General features: G+C 31.7%; 1 protein-coding gene across 3 annotated transcripts in view; it reads right to left on the bottom strand.

Annotated features, from left to right (window-relative positions):
• The window catches only part of LOC114331757 (ceramide synthase 5-like), a 187,255-nt gene that overhangs the window by 747 nt on the left and 169,259 nt on the right, over positions 1-17,249 (bottom strand). The gene's annotated exons all lie outside the window — the stretch shown is intronic.

The following is a 17,249-nucleotide window of genomic DNA, read 5'->3' as shown; positions in this document are numbered from 1 at the left end:
ACGTTATGTCCGTCAACGTGTTAAATTGACATTTACGCCTCGTTGCACCAACAGATCTTAAGCTTAATGTCTTAGCGCCGGACTCCACTTGCGATTTGTAGTCGCACGATTGTTTTGTCGCGAAGATTGAACACATTGTTGCAAATACAAGTCAATCCATGATTATTTAGTCGCAAATGGACTGACTTGTATTTGAAACAATGTGTTCAATCTTGACGACAAAACAATCGCGCGACTACAAATCGCAAGTGGAGTCCGGCGCTTAAGCTCAGCTTACAAAACACACGCGTTGCACAACCGAGCCTTAGATCAATTTTCAGCTTGGCACAACGGATTGCCACGTGGATTGCATCTTAAGCTTCGTCTCAGTTAAGACGTGTTTAGATAAGACTCGAAAATTATGGTGCAACGTAAGTGAGACTTAAAACGGCTATATCTACAGGGTGATTGATTAGTGGGGTAACTCAATAGATCCTCTATAGTAATAGATAGCAATAAAATATTAATAACAAAAATTTTAGCCACCTTTGAGCTTCACATTACAAAATCAGTTAGAATGTTACAGGGTGTTCGATAACACAGTGGCAGACCAAACTTATGTTTTTTTAAATGGAACACCCCATATTTTATTTTAAATTCGAAATTCTGTTAACTTCTCCAACACAAAATTATAAAGGTTTGATATGTTATACAGGGTATTTACAAAGTTATAACCAATTTTATATGAAAATCGTAACAAGTTCAACTCCCTGTGTAAATAAAAATAAGCAAAACAGCAATGGTTTATTAATGCCATATTTTTTGACGTATTGTCAAAATTTTCAAGAATGATCGATATTGCTAATTTTCTTTATATCAAATGCAGGGTGAGTCAAAACGCAAGTACATTATTTTCTCAGTAATTTTAAAGCCTCGTTTTGTATATTATATCACGATTGAAAAGTACCATAACCGTACTTTAATTTTTAGATAACATTCCCTATGTCTAAATTTATGAATTTTTGAGATATTTTCATTTTTCAATGGACCAGTAGCGTGGCCACCCAAATCACCAGAATTTAATAAACTGGACTGATTTTTTTGGGGTTACGTTAATAATGGAAAATTTATAAAATACCTCCAACACCAAGGGATGAGGTGAAAAATAGAATTTTGATGTGTTAATATAGAAATGCTTCGAAGAGTAAGTAGCTCATTCAATGATCGTTTTTAGGCGTGCATAAATGTGTTAGGAGGTAATTTTGAACACCTTATGTAATTAAATAATAAAAATATTTTATTAAAAGTGGCTTCTAATTTTTTTAAACATGTATTTTTGCAAAATGTACTACTGATAAATTATTTTTCATTCTTTATTTGTTACATTGTTTTATTTACATAAAAAAGTAGTGTTTAATTGTCTTCACAAAATGTTGTATTTTGTGTTTGTGTCTTTTTCGTAAAATTTATTACTAATTTGTTTTCTTTATTTGTTACATTTACATAAAACAATAGTTTTTAATTGTTTCAAAAATGTTGCATGTTGTGTTTGTGTTTTTTTTTTGTAAAATGTATTGCTAATAAATTATTTTTATTTCTTTATTTGCTACATTGTTATATTCATTTCCGGATTGATAAGCAGTAATCGTCAATTGTCAATTCAGTCATGGCTTACTTAAAATTTAGGTAAATTTAGATATCTAAAATAATTTGCTCTGAAAAATAAAAATATCTCGAAAACTAATAAATTTGGTCATAGGGAATGTTATATAAAAAGTAAAGTACGGTAGTGTTACTTTCAATAATGATATAAAATACAGGGTGTTCCATTTAACATTACTGAGAAAATAATGTACTTGCGTTTTGACTCACCCTGTATTTGATATAAAGAAAATTAGCAATGTCAATAATTCTTGAAAATTTTGACAATAAATAAAAAAATATGGTATTAATAAACCGTTGCTGTTGTGCTTATTTTTATTTATACAGAGAGTTGAACTTGTTACGATTTTCATAAAAAATTGGTTATAACTTTGTAAATACCCTGTATAACATAAGAAACATTTATATTTTTGTGATAAAGACTTTAACAGGATTTCTTTTAACAGGAAGACTTAAAAAAAACATAAGTTTGGTCTGCCACTATGTTATTTATTTATTTATTTATTTATTATTCAAACAAACTATTAGTTTTTTTACATGAATAAATATTACTTATATGCATAGTTTCAAAGTACAGAGTATATATTCATCAGTAATTAATTAAAGAAAAGTAAACATCAATGAAAATTACATAGGACCTGAAAAAGGTCCTATGTAGCAAAGATTTAACATTAGCTCTTAAAGTACGCCTAACAAAATGTTACGTCTACAGTGTTCTATACTATGGAGTGGAATCATGGACGTTAAATGTAGAGACAATGAGACGACTTAACGCCTTTGAAATGTGGACCTATAGAAAAATTATGAGGGTTTCCTGGGTAGATAGAGTTACAAACAATGAAGTACTGAGAAGAATAGGTAAAGAAAAGGAAGTTGAACTTACAATTAAAGAAAAGAAGCTACAGTATCTCGGACATGTGATGCGGGGCGAGAAGTATGGTATCCTACGACTCATAATGCAGGGAAAGATAGATGGCAGAAGAAGCATCGGAAGAAGACGAATTTCATGGTTGAAGAACCTGAGAGAGTGGTTTGGATGCAGCTCGAAACAACTATTTAGAGCTACTGCCTCAAAAATTAAAATAGCTATGATGATTGCCAACCTCCGTAGCGGAGATGGCATCTGAAGAAGAAGAAACATCAATAAAAAAAAATAACAAATATATAGCTATTATGAAGAACTGTAGAGTATGAACACCATCAACGGTAGTGAAAGCTGTAAATTTATTAGATGGACAAATTAATAATTCCAGTTACTATTTTCGATCGAAACTTAGCAGGAGAATCAGCCAAATTTAAATTGAATAATTCATTAAAGTGGTTTGCCAACGGGAACATGGTTACAAGAGGTGATCTATTGGTCGAAAAAACTTGAGGTATGTGAAACATAGGGCTAGAGCGCATTCTTCTGGCTGGTACGTTAAATTTAACCAATTCAAGCAATTCGGTAGAATTAATTTTGTTATTAATGATCTTGTATAAAAAAAGTCAATACAGAGATTTGCCTCCTATTCTCTAGCGATAAAATTTTAAATTCTTTTCTTAGGCTGGATGTTCTAACAGTATGATAATCAGGATACCTACGGAATTTTCTTAAATAAAGGGACCTCAAAAATTTATTTTGTATTTTTTCTAACCGCTCTAAATTAGTTTGATACTCTGTGTACCACACTTGTAACCCAAATTCTAATTTGCTCCTTACTAGAGAATAATATAGTCTAAGAGCTAGTGAACCTTTTGACTAACGGTCGTCCTGTAAGGCTAGAAATTTGTAGAGTGATAATTCATAGCACACCAAAGCTAAAAACCATGACCTGGCAGGCCTCAGCGGTGCACGTGTATCTACCAGGTGAATCGAAAAGTGCAAATTTAGGGGGTAAAATAAACTTTCTCCTGTAAGGTTTAAATTTAAGTATGTGTTTGAGTAAGTCATTTAAAAGAAATGTGTAAAATGACAGGCGATTCTGAAGAGCATAAGACCTTGCCAGGCGAGGGGAAAGATTAGGGGTTTTTCCTAAATTTATTTTTTTTGCATCGAACAAATTTTTTTTAAGTTTTTTGAATCATTCCAAACAGAAAAGGTCTTTGGTGATTTTTCTCTTAAGTTAATAGCTTTTGTTATATAAGCGATTGAAAATTTTGAAAATTGCGAAATCGACCATTTTTAACCCCAAATCGGATATTTATCTAAAAATCTCAAAGTTGCCAAGGTAGGTACATATTCTTTAAACATTGATTGATGAAATCCCAAAGAGTTTTTTGCAATACAATATCGGAAACCCCTTTGTTTTTTAATTGCTAATCAAGCGGACGCTTCACTGTAGTATAAGTGAGGACGTTTGAGTTGGCATAAATTCATTATCTCGAGAATTGGAAAATTTCAAGAGCAATCTTCAGACAGGTCGATTTTTATTTTTAAATTAGAACTTTTTGGCATATATATAATACTAGTGACGTCATCCATCTGAGCGTGATGACGTAATCGATGATTTTTTTAAATGAGAGTAGGGGTTGTGTGATAGCTCATTTGAAAGGTTATTTAATTCTCTATTCACTAATATAAACAATAACATAATTATTTATACAGGGTGTACAAAAATTTTTTTTTATTAAATTAACTTTGATTAAATTTGACAAATAGAAGAAAAATTTTTTTTGTACACCCTGTATAAATAATTATGTTAATGTTTATATTACTGAATAGAGAATTAAATAACCTTTCGAATGAGCTATCACACAACCCCTACTCTTATTTAAAAAAATAATCGATTACGTCATCACGCCCAGATGGATGACGTCACTAGTATTATATATATACCAAAAAGTCCTAATTCAAAAATAAAAATCGACCTGTCTGAGGATTTCTCTTCAAATTTGCCCATTCTCGAGATAATGAATTTATGCAAGCTCAAACGTCCTCAATTATACTACAGTGTAGCGCCCGCTTGATTAGCAATTAAAAAAACAAAGCGGTTTTCGATATTTTATTGAAAAAACTCTTCGGGATTTCATCAATCAATGTTTAAGGAATATCTGCGTACCTTGCCAATATTGAAATTTTTAGATAAATGTCCGATTTGGGTTAAAAATGGCCGATTTCGCAATTTTCAAAATTTTCAATCGCTTATATTAACAAAAACTATTAACTTAAGAGAAAAATAACTAAGGACCTTTTCTGTTTGGAATGATTCAAAAAGCCTAAAAAAAATTTGTTCGATGCAAAAAGAATAATTTTAGGAAAAACCCCTAATCTTTCCCCTCGCCTGGCAAGGTCTTATGCTCTTCAGAATCGCCTGTCATTGTACACATTTCTTCTAAATGACTTACTCAAACACATACTTAAATTTAAACCTTACAGGAGAAAGTTTATTTTACCCCCTAAATTTGCACTTTTCGATTCACCTGGTAGATACACGTGCACCACTGAGGCCTGCCAGGTCATGGTTTTTAGCTTTGGTGTGCTATGAATTATCACTCTACAAATTTTTAGCCTTACAGGACGACCGTTAGTCAAAAGGTTCACTAGCTCTTAGACTAATATAATATTTTGAGCGTATTTATGTTAGTAAAGTTATTTGACTGTCTTATTATATAACCCAATGTTCTATTTGCAGATTTTGCGATATTTTTAATGTGGTTACTAAATGATAACATGCTATCGTACGTTATCCCTAAATCTGTTTTTTCTGAGTCCCGCTGTAGACTTTGTTCATTCATTAGGTAATCGAATAAGAACGGATTTTTTAAACGCGTTATTGACAATACAGAACATTTATTTATATTAAAATGCAATTTATTTTGACAACTCCATTCATACACCTTGTTATCGAACAACCTGTAACATTCTAACTAATTTTGTAATATGAACCTCAAAATTGGCTACAATTTTTGTAATTAACTTTTATTGGTATCTATTACTATAGCCGTTCTATTGAGCTTTACCCCACTAATCAATCACCCTATATAAGCTGAGTTGGGCAAAGCCGGGGCTAAGATTTTGTTGGTGCAACCAGACATTACCTATAGACCTGTAAAAATATTAGTACATTTGGACGTTGAGAGGTGAGTTTGCAGAAAGTGCTTGAAAATAACTCAAATAATAATATTTGAGTTATCCTTCCTCTCAAAAAAGTCCGGAACATTGTCTAAATAATCAAAATATCAAAAAATGAAGGAAAAATTCGATTTTTTTCTTCGTTCTTTGATTATACAGAGTGTCCCAAAAGTAGTGGAACGGTCGAATATTTCGCGAACTAAACATCGGATCGAAAAACTGAAAAATACGTGTTCAATCATTTTCAAAAATTTATCCAATGACATTAAACACCAACCCCCACTACACCCCCTGGAAGTGGGGTGGAGGGTAACTTTAAAATCTCAAATGGAAACCCCTAGTTTTTCTTACAGATTTGGATTCGGTACGTAAAAGTAAAAAACTTTTATTCAAGACATTTTTTCGAACTGTGGATAGATGGCGCTATAATTGAGAAAAACTATTTATCCTGATACCATAGGTAAATTATAGAAACGGTCTAATATTTCGAGAAATACACTTCCAAATGAAAAACCAAAAAAAAGGTTTTTAATACTTTTCGAAAATCTATTGAATAACACTAAACATGACCCTCCAACCCACCCCCTGGATTTGGGGTGGGGGATAACTTTAAAATCTTAAATAGCAACCCCCACTTTTTATTACAGATTCGGATTCGTCATGAAAAACTAAGTAACATTTATTCGAAACACTTTTTAGAATTGTTGATAGATGGCGCTTTAATTGGAAAAATACGATTTATTAGCGCCATCTATCAGCAATTTTAAAAAATGTTTCGAATAAATGTTGCTTAATTTTTCATGACGAATTCGAATCTGCAATAAAAAGTGAGGGTTGCTATTTAAGATTTTAAATTTACCCCCACCCCGTCTCCAGGGGGTGGGTTGGAGGGTCATTTTTGGTGTTAATCGATAGGTTTTCGAAAAATATTAAAAACCTGTTTTTTGGTTTCTCATTTGGAAGTGTATTTCTCGAAATATTAGACCGTTTCTATAATTTACCTATGGTATCAGGATAAATCGTTTTCCCCAATTATAGCGCCATCTATCCACAGTTCGAAAAAATTTCTTGAATAAAAGTTACTTACTTTTAGGTAACGAAATCAAATCTGCAAGAAAAACTAGGGGTTTCCATTTGAAAAAGAAAAATAAAATAATCGTTTTCGTTTTGATTCAATTCGAGTCTCTTGCCATCCTCTGACACATTGTTTCTGGGTCTCTACCCTTTGTCGAAGAGGCTATTGCAAGTAGACTGAATTGAATCAACTCGAGACGAAGAAGAACTGCATCTATTAAAATATCTGCAGTATATTGTGGTTAGACTGTCCTCTAACGGGGAATGACAAAATAAATAAAATAAATTTCGACCAAGAGTCAGGATTCCGTTAACCGAGATACCATAGTATCAAGCGGCGCCGCTAGGAGGAGCTTCTCCAACAATGCGTCTCAGAATACCTTAAGAACACTTGGTCATTTTGTACTCTAAACCGAGTAAAGTATGAAAGATTTGCATTTGAGAGCAATTGAGAGCATTTGAGAGCATTTGAGAGCATTTGAGAGCATTTGAGAGCATTTGAGATTTTAAAGTTACCCCCCACCCCACCTCCAGGGGGTGTAGTGGGGGTTGGTGTTTGATGTCATTGGATAGATTTTTGAAAAGGATTGAACACGTATTTCTCAGTTTTTCGATCCGATGTTTAGTTCGCGAAATATTCGACCGTTCCACTACTTTTGGGACACCCTATATATAGCTTTAAAAGTATTCATTTCCGAGAAAATTTGTACTAACATAAAAGTTGCGCAAGTAAATTTCCTACAATAGAGAATTAGTTAAATATTTATAAAATAGTCACCCTTGTTGGAAAATAGCAATAATTGCGAAAAAAATATACAAAAACAAGTATTCGCATTTTACGTTTTTCAACCATTTTTGCTAAACTTAGAAATTGCTTGAAAATAACTCAAATAATAATATTTGTGTTATCCTTCCTCTCAAAGAGGTCCGGAACATTGTTTAAATAATCAAATCAAAAAATGAAGGAAAAATTCGATTTTTTTCTTCGTTTTTTGATTACCTATATCTTTAAAAGTATTCATTTCCTAGAAAAGTTGTACTAACATACAAGTTGCGCAAGTAAATTTCCTACAATATAGAATTAGTTAAATATTTAAAAAATAGTCACCCTTATTGGAAAATAGCAATAATTGCGAAAAATCCATACAAAAACCAGTATTCGAATTTTACGTTTTTCAACCATTTTTGCTAAACTTAGAACCTTCATATTTCACCCAGAAAAACTTTATGATATAGTAAAACAATACTGTAAATTTTATTAAGATCGATTTAATAGATTTTGCAAAATAAATTTTGCAATCCAGCTTTCGCAAAAAAAATTCATTGTTTCAAAATATTACAGGACTGAAAATAAAGCAGATAGCAAGTTCAAATTTTTTTGCTTATAGAAGTTTACTGTACCTTTCATTTGCAATTTGCAAAACTAAAATCAATTAACTACCACGGCGTCAGAAATTTTTTTAAATAAGCATTTATTATTGGTGCTACGCGCAGGACAGCGGATATTTTGCTCTGATTGGGCATTCCAATGACTTTTGATAATGATTGATACATTTTAATTTTTATTAAATTTCGATATAAATAGATAAATTTGTTTATTGCAAAATAAAAACACATACTCTATCCTTTAAAATAACAATTTTTTTAGCAAAAACTTTCTTTGTTCATATATTTTAACTTAGAGAATAAAAGTTTATTATTTTTAAACATATGCAATTGTTTAAACAATATTTCACAAACAATAATAAAATTAGTTTGATTTTTGTGGAATTAAAATATTAAAATACAACAAAACATAGAGTAAGAAAATAATATATTAGATAAAGATTGGAAGAAGTTTTGGTGGAAATCAACTTGTGTGAATCGAACACCGCTGTCCAGCGCGTAGCACCAAAAATTAATGTTTATTTAAAAAATTTCCTGACACCGTGGTAATTAATCGACTCTAATTTTTCAAATTGAAAATGAAAGGTACAGTACACTTCTATAAGCAAAAAAAAAAAATTCAACTTGCTATCTGCTTTGTTTTCAGTCCTGAAACACTTTAAAAAAATGAATTTTTTTGCGAAAGCTGGATTGCAAAATTTATTTTGCAAAATAAATTAAACCGATCTTGACGAAACTTACAGTGTTGTTTTACTATATCATAAATTTTTTCTGGGTAAAATATAAAGGTCCTAAGTGTAGCATAAATGGTTGAAAAACGTAAAAGGCGAATACTTGTTTTTGTATGGTTTTTTCGCAATTATTGCTATTTTGCAACAAGGCGACTATTTTTTTGTTAATTTTTAACCAATTCCATATTGTAGGAAATTTAAGTACGCAACTTTTATGTCAGTACAACTTTTCTCAGAAATGAACAGTTTTAAAATTATAATCAAAAAACCAATAAAAAAATCGAATTTTTCCTTCATATTTTGACATTTTGATTATTTAAATAATGTTCCTGACCATTTTGAGTGGGAGGATAACTCAAATATTATTATCTGAGTTATTTTCAAGCAATTTCTGCAAAAAAAAATTATTTGAGTCACCTCTCAACGTCCATCTCAAAACAGATGCGCCTTGGACTACTATACATTTATCACTACCATGCAAGTTCAAAAAGTTTGTTGCGTTTGTGCCTGCTGACTAGGTCTTTATTATCTGGCATTTCTAACACTTCACGGTTTGTATGATTGTATAATCGGTTTTTGTGACCCTTGGCAATCTTGTTTACTTCTTCTTTAATTGTTGCCATACGGAGGTCTCGATGTAGGTCTTTGTTGCGAATATACCACAGAGTCTATTCCTAAGCACACCAACGAAACATGAAACGAAAAACATGAAACATGAAACGTAAAACACGTTTCATGAAAATTAAACACGGCTAAACAAATCTTGAAGTTCGCCTACCAATGAAACGAGTGTGATTCATGCTCATAACAAATTTTTATTTTCGGACAGTTTCATAAATGGCCGGACGTCTATTTGTTTAGCAGTGTTTATTTCCATGAAACGTGATTTACGTTTCATGTTTCTTTGATGTATCCTTAGTATCCGGTTTTGGAATTTTTTAAGGCAAGCATAGTTATTCTCAATAAGTCATTCGTCTAACAACTTTTGGATTATAATAACATCTCACTATTTTGTACAATAATCTTTTTTGGAAACAATTTCCGGAGTGGAAACAGTAACGTCAAATAACAATTATAGAATGTAATTTTCATTACAATTAATTGTATACATGTAAACATAATTTTAAATAATTGATGGATTCGACCGTTACTTGATGGAAGTTCATTTTATCTAAAAATAAAACACTGAAAACGTTTGTTTTCTATACTTTCACAAAATTTATTACAACTATTTGACTATAGCTGTTTCGGCAGAGTGCCTTTCTCAAGTGATTTAGTTTACTATGTGTTTGCCTTTTTAAATTCTTTAACTGAAGACGTTGAGGAGTGGAGAACTGTTTGTCTCGAGTTGGTCATTCAGAATTATATCTGTATTTTTTAATTTATTAATTTCCATAGGTTCTAATAAAGATAGCTTAAGGCCTTTATTTTGAATGTGCAGAATTTAAAACTGTTCATTAAAAGAATGATCATGATCTAGAAGGTGAAGTGCGTATGTAGAAGTGTCTGTTTTTCTATTGTTGAAAGCCCTTTTGTGTTCTGCTATCCGTTTGTCAAAGGTTCTGGCAGTTTGACCGATGTATGACCTGACCACACAATAAGGCCTGTAGTTTCTTTTTATACAGCTCCGTCACATAAACTTTCAAAAAAACTGTCAGATATTATCACAGAATACACTAAATTTTCACCTAAATTCACCGTAAAAAATACACTAGAACTAGTTAATAAAATACAAAATTTTCAATTGCCCAACAACTCGAGACTAATTCCATTTGACATAAAAATTTTTTTCGTAGTATTCCTCTTAAAGAAACTTTTGTTTTAGTTAAAAATCTTTTAGACATTAAGAGTACAAATCCGATCATTGCATCTGAAACTTTACACCCTCTTGAAATTTGCATAAATCAAGACTATTTCAAATTCAATAATCAAATATACACAAACAACCGTGCAGGACTTATTATGGGTAATCAGCTAAGCCCATTGCTATCAGATATATTTATGAACCAGCTTGAAACAACAATTTCTAAACATCCCGTATTTAAACAGGTCTTATATTGGTGGAGATACGTGGATGATATACTAGTATGCTTTACAGGAACTAACAGGCAACTTGACCAATTTCTATCATACATTTATTCACTTCATAGTAATATTGAGTTTACAATACAAACAGAACAGAATAAGTCCATAAACTTTCTAGATTTAACAATTACCAGACTACACAACAAACATGATTCGTATCTCCGTATATCATAAACCTACCCATACTAACACAACTATACACAATTCATCATACCATCCTACACAACACAAACTAGCAGCCTACTATAGCATGATACATACACTGACAGAAATTCCCATGTCAAAAAATAACTTCGAGATAGAACTGAACATCATTAAACAAATAACAGTAAACAATGGCTATAACGAACAAACAATTAACAAAATTTTAAACCAAAAACTCCATAAGAAAGCCCTGATATTAGTCTATCCACCACCACAGAAAGAACCCATTATCTTCTGCTCTATCACATACTGGCAAGATAACAACAAAAATAGACAGATACATAAATAAGAAAGAAATAACACCAGATTTCAGAACTAACAACAACTTAAGCAAATACATTAAGAACAATAAGAGCCGAAAGAGAAAACAACTACAGAGTGGTGTTTACAAACTAACTTGTAGTGACTGTTCGAAAACTTTCATCGGTCAAACTGGCAGAACCTTTGACAAACGGATAGCAGAACACAAAAGGGCTTTCAATAATAGAAAAACAGACACTTCTACATACGCACTTCACCTTCTAGATCATAATCATTCTTTTAATGAACAGTTTCAAATTCTGCATAGTCAAAATAAAGGCCTTAAGCTATTTTTATTAGAATCTATGGAAATTAATAAATTGAAAAATACAGATATAATTCTGAATGACCAACTCGAGACAAACAGCTCCCCACTCCTCAAGACTTTAAAAAGGCAAACACATAGTAAACTAAATCACTTGAAAAAGGCACTCTGCCGAAACCGCTGTAGTCACATAGTTGTAATAAATTTTGTGGAAGTATAGAAAACAAACGTTTTCAGGGTTTTATTGTTAGATAATTTTAAATATTCAGTTTTAAATACCTTTGGAAATTCTTTAAATTCAATGTCCCTTAGTAACATGTTGATTTTTGCATGATTCTAATTACATATACAGGGTGTCCCGAAAAGATTGGTCATAAATTATACCACACATTCTGGGGTCAAAAATAGTTCGATTGAACCTAACTTACCTTAGTATAAATGTGCTCATAAAAAAAGTTACAGCCCTTTGAAGTTACAAAATGAAAATCGATTTTATTCAATATATCGAAAACTATTAGAGATTTTTTATTGAAAATGGACATGGGGCATTTTTATGGTAGGAACATCTTAAAACAACTTTATAGTGAAATTTGTCCACCCCATATAGATTTTATGGGGGTTTTGTTCCCTTAAACCCCCCAAACTTTTGTGTACGTTCCAATTAATTCATTATTGCGGTACCATTAGTTAAACACAACGTTTCTAAAACTTTTTTGTCCCTTGGTATTTTTTAGATAAGCCAGTTTTTATCGGGATGCGGCTTCTTTTTTAATATGTTTACATAAAAAATTTATGAGGGTTTTGTTCTTTAAACCGCCCAAATGTTTGTGTACGTTCCAATTAAACTATTATTATGGTACCATTAGGTAAACACAGTGTTTTTAAAACTTTTTTGCCTCTTAATCTTTTTTTGATAAGTTACCTTTTATCAAGATGTGGCTTCTTTTTCAAAATATACCTAATAATGTAAATTATAAATAAATTTTCAGATATTAACAGATCTCTATAATCGTACTTACCATATACAAAAATATGTGGTGGATTCGAAAAATATTCAAAATATCTCGATAAACACTGGCTTATCGAAAAAGTACTAAGAGGCAAAAAAGTTTTAAAAATATTTTGTTTACCTAATAGTGCAACAGTAATAATTTAATGGGAACGTACACAAAAGTTTGGGGGGTTTAAGGGAACAAAACCCCCATAAAATTTTCATGGGGTGCACAAATTTCATTTTAATTTTTTTTAAGGTGTTACTACTATAAGAATGCCACATGTCCATTTAAAATAAAAAATATCTAAGAGCTTTCGATATATGAAAAAAAAATCGATTTCCAGTTTGTAACTTCAGAGGGCTGTAACTTCTTTTGTGTGCACTATTGTATATAGGTAAGTGAGGTTCAATCAACCTATTTTTGACCCCAGAATCTGTGGTATAATTTATGACCAATCTTTTCGGGACACCCTGTATATTTCATATTTAAAGAGGTCAATATAACATTCCAGGATCCCTTTAGAATTTGAACTTGACCTGTTTTAATCGCTCCATTATTATATAGCACTGTGTAAATTTGCATTTGTCCTTAGTCAAGTATTTTAAACCCTCATTTTCCTCTTCAAAGTAATTTATCAATAAATTTTCAAGTTTTCCTTTGTTGATTTCAAGAAGTTTTAGCATATATTATTTTATACAGTTGTTGTCTTATTTAATGGATTTAAGCTAGATCTGTAGGTACACAAATAATACTGTAATTTAATCAAATTCATTAGGGAATTTCACAACTCCTAGAGGCGTTTACTGCGAATCACGGTGTGGTGTAATAATATACGAATAATTAAAATAAAACTTCCTGTCGTCCTGAGAGTAGTTAGGTATACGACATTTCTACTCAGTTAAATAACTTATCCCTATTTAATAGTTTAATATACATTCAAAATTTACTTGACATTAGTACTTGAAATTAATTTAAATTAACTTATAGCACAATAGAAAAAAAACTGTTCAAATATTATCAATTTAAGGATAGAAGTACCAGTAGCAGGACCGTCCTTGTGATGACCCAGAATACAAAAAAGTACTAATATGAGTCAATGCCTTCTTCAGAATAATCCTCCATTATCCCTTGTCTCTAGCAGTCTCTTTAGTCTAGTCGCAACATAGGGGATCCCGTGGGCACTTTTAGCTCGCCGCGATTTGATGGTGGTATTATACGTTTTTTGGGTCGCTGAATCCAATGGAAGTGGTCTGGAAGCCCAAATGTGGTGCGTTTAATTGTTATTAACAAATTATGGTAAAATTAGGTGTTTTTCAGAAATTATTAGAAGCCCTGTAAATAAATTGATAGTGTTAAGGTCTTCTCTGGTGTATTTTTGGTCGCTGAATCGAATGTTCTTATTTTGTTCTTATTTTGTTAATAACAAAATAATTGTTTATTTGCCGAAAAGCTCGAAATGCGCTATCTACAGCAAGTTTGTAGTTTTTTCATAGTATTTTTATACGATAAATCTATTGCCGCTAGTCGTGATAGCTTAAACCACGTTCCAATTTTGTTATTAATAAATTATTGCAAAAATAACGGTTTATAGTACGCTCACTCACGGTTTTTGCTCTAAATTTTAAAGAACCACTTGGATTGACATTAAATTTGGCGCATACGTAGATAACATGTCAAACAAAACAAGTGATATTGTGCCGATGTCTGCTTTAACCCATGGAGGTGAGTTTCACCCTTTTTCGGGGGTGAGAAAAAAACCTTTAAAATAATTCCGGAAGTGGATACACTGATTAATTCTTAGCAACTTTTGTTCTATATAGTTTTTTCACTAAGTCAATACTTTTCGAGTTATTTGGTTTTTTTGTTGAGGAATATATTCACTCGCAAATAACTCGAAAAGTATTGACTTAGTAAAAAACTGTATAGAACAAAAGTTGCTTAGTTTATCAAATTCTGAACTTTTAAGGTTTCTTTTTCATCCCCGAAACGGGGTGAAACTCACCCTCAGGGCAAAAGTACGCATCGGCAAAATATCACTTGTTTTTTTGACATGTTAGCTACGTTCATGACAAATTTCATGTCATTCCAAGTGGTTTTTTAAAATTTAGAGCAAAAACCTTGAGTAAACGTACTATAAACCGTTATATAATTTATTAATAACAAAGTCGGAACGTGGTTTAAGCTATCACAACTTACAACAATTAAACGCAACACACTTGGGATTCCATACCACTTCCATTGGATTCAGCGACCCAAAAAACCTATAATACCACCATCAAATCGCTGCGAGCTAAAAGTGTCTACGGGACCCCCTATGTTGCGACTAGACTACTTCTTCGGATTCTCCGCTCGAAACGTTTTAGCAGTTCGTAGTCCTTCTGTGTAAGTGCTTTCTGCTTTACATTAGCACTAGCCTTATTATTATTTTACAGACAGTCACTTTAATTTTTTTGGATAGTTTTGAGGCTACATGTATTCTCAAGCCACAGTAACACTTATTGGAAAGCACTATTCTCCTTTCAGTTTCTTTGCTGACGTTGTTCTGTTTAATCAACAGCGAGCGTAGGTATTCGAAGGTGTCCACACCTTCCGGTTCTAAATCGTCAATTATTATTCTTCTCGGTGTCTAGTTGCTTATGTGGTACAACGAAGGTATTTGGTCTTTTGCACATTTTTTTATTTAGTTCCATTCTCTAGCTATGATGTCGATTACATCTGAATATCCAACAACTTATACATATTTGTTAAACATAACGTTATTTGTGTTTATATGGGACTCTCGAATTACCTTTCGAGGTTAAATAAAAAGACACGATAGATTATCACCCTATCTTAGTCCATTTTTGCAAGTGAGCTTACCATACCCTACGAATTATAGTTGGAGACTTCAACTAACACAACTACCTATGTCATTCCGCGAGACTAACTTTAGGTCAGAAAATAATTTCTCCTATTTGTGTAGGAGTCATTATTCCATTTCAAATCACTCAATTTTGGAGCAAAAAAAATTTTGGACCTCCGATTTGTCTGAAAATTGGTATATAGCTTCTGCGGGACGTAAAAATAAGATATTTAAGGTCAAAAAATCTTCTTCTTTTTTCTCAAAATGTTATTTTATGCGATTTTACAGTGATTTGGTGTTTATTTATACAAATTTGCATTTTCTATCGTAAAGTATCAATGGAAAACATAATATTTTAATAGAAGGGAATATTTTGATCAAATTTAATAGTGTAGAAAGCTTTAAAATACCGTTTTTTACATTTTTCTCCATTCCCAAAATACATCATAATCGATTTGGCTGAAAATTTTCCCACAGATAGACAAAACATAGGACAAAGTGGTGAGAAGGATTTGAATTATATTACAATACTAAAAAAGTTACATGCAATATTATAGTCAAAAATATAGGCGTCTACTCTAAGTACAATTAACTCGAAAATATCGACCTCACGACAAAAATTGTTAAAAAGAAATTGTAATAATTATAAATACGATTTATTTGGAACAATTTCAGTTCCTACCATTTTTGTCGAAAAGTTAAAAATGCCGGAGATATTGAGCAAAACAGGTTCTCCTTTAAAATCAAGATGGCGGCTAACGTAACGGAGGAATTCATTCGTGATTTTAAATTTAGGCTACTATTGACTCCTCTAAAGATCAGAAAAATAAAATTTTGGGCAGCTCGGCATTCAATTTCAAATGCTATCCCGACTGGACTAATATATACTTTTGAGTCTGATATTACTGCATGTAACTTTTTTGGTATTGTAATATAATTTAAATCCTTCTAACCACTTAAAGTCCTATCTTTTGGCTATCTGTGGGCAAATTTTCAGCCAAATCGATAATGATGTATTTTGGGAATGGAGGAAAATGTAAAAAACGGTATTTTATCGTTTTTTACACTATAAAATTTGATAAAAAACTTGTTTTGATTCAAAATAACTTATTATAATGCCATATAATGACATTTTTGAGTCCTTTCTATTAAAATATTATGTTTTTCATTGATACTTTACGACAGAAAATGCAAATTTGTTTAAATAAACACCAAATCACTGTAAAATCGCATAAAATAACATTTTGAGAAAAAAAGAAGAAGAAGATTTTTTGACCTTAAATATCTTATTTTTACGTCCCGCAGAAGCTATATACCAATTTTCAGACAAATCGGAGATCCAAAATTTTTTGCCTGAGTGATTTGACATGGAATGTACCGTAGACATGCCTCTCCCTGTTTATCAATATGCCTCCAGTAAGTTGTCAGTTCATCGTTATCTTGGCCTTCCAAATGATCAACTTTCTATTGGAGACCCGTGTCTCGCCGTCCTTACTAATCTATTTGTTGTTATTCTGCTTATATGATCATTCCATGAGGTATTCCCATCTCATCTCACTATAATCTTTTAGTCCTTTATGACACCCCAGGTACATTTTAAAAACCCCCCAGGTCGGCTCGAAGATTAACAGGTAGGCATTTCAGGTAGATTAACAGGTAGGGAAAATTTCTT

This window comes from Diabrotica virgifera, chromosome 5, assembly GCF_917563875.1.
Source record: "Diabrotica virgifera virgifera chromosome 5, PGI_DIABVI_V3a".
Taxonomy (NCBI): Eukaryota; Metazoa; Arthropoda; class Insecta; order Coleoptera; family Chrysomelidae; genus Diabrotica; species Diabrotica virgifera.
The sequence above is the reverse complement of the archived record's forward strand: the minus strand, read 5'-3'. Positions and strand labels throughout refer to the sequence as shown.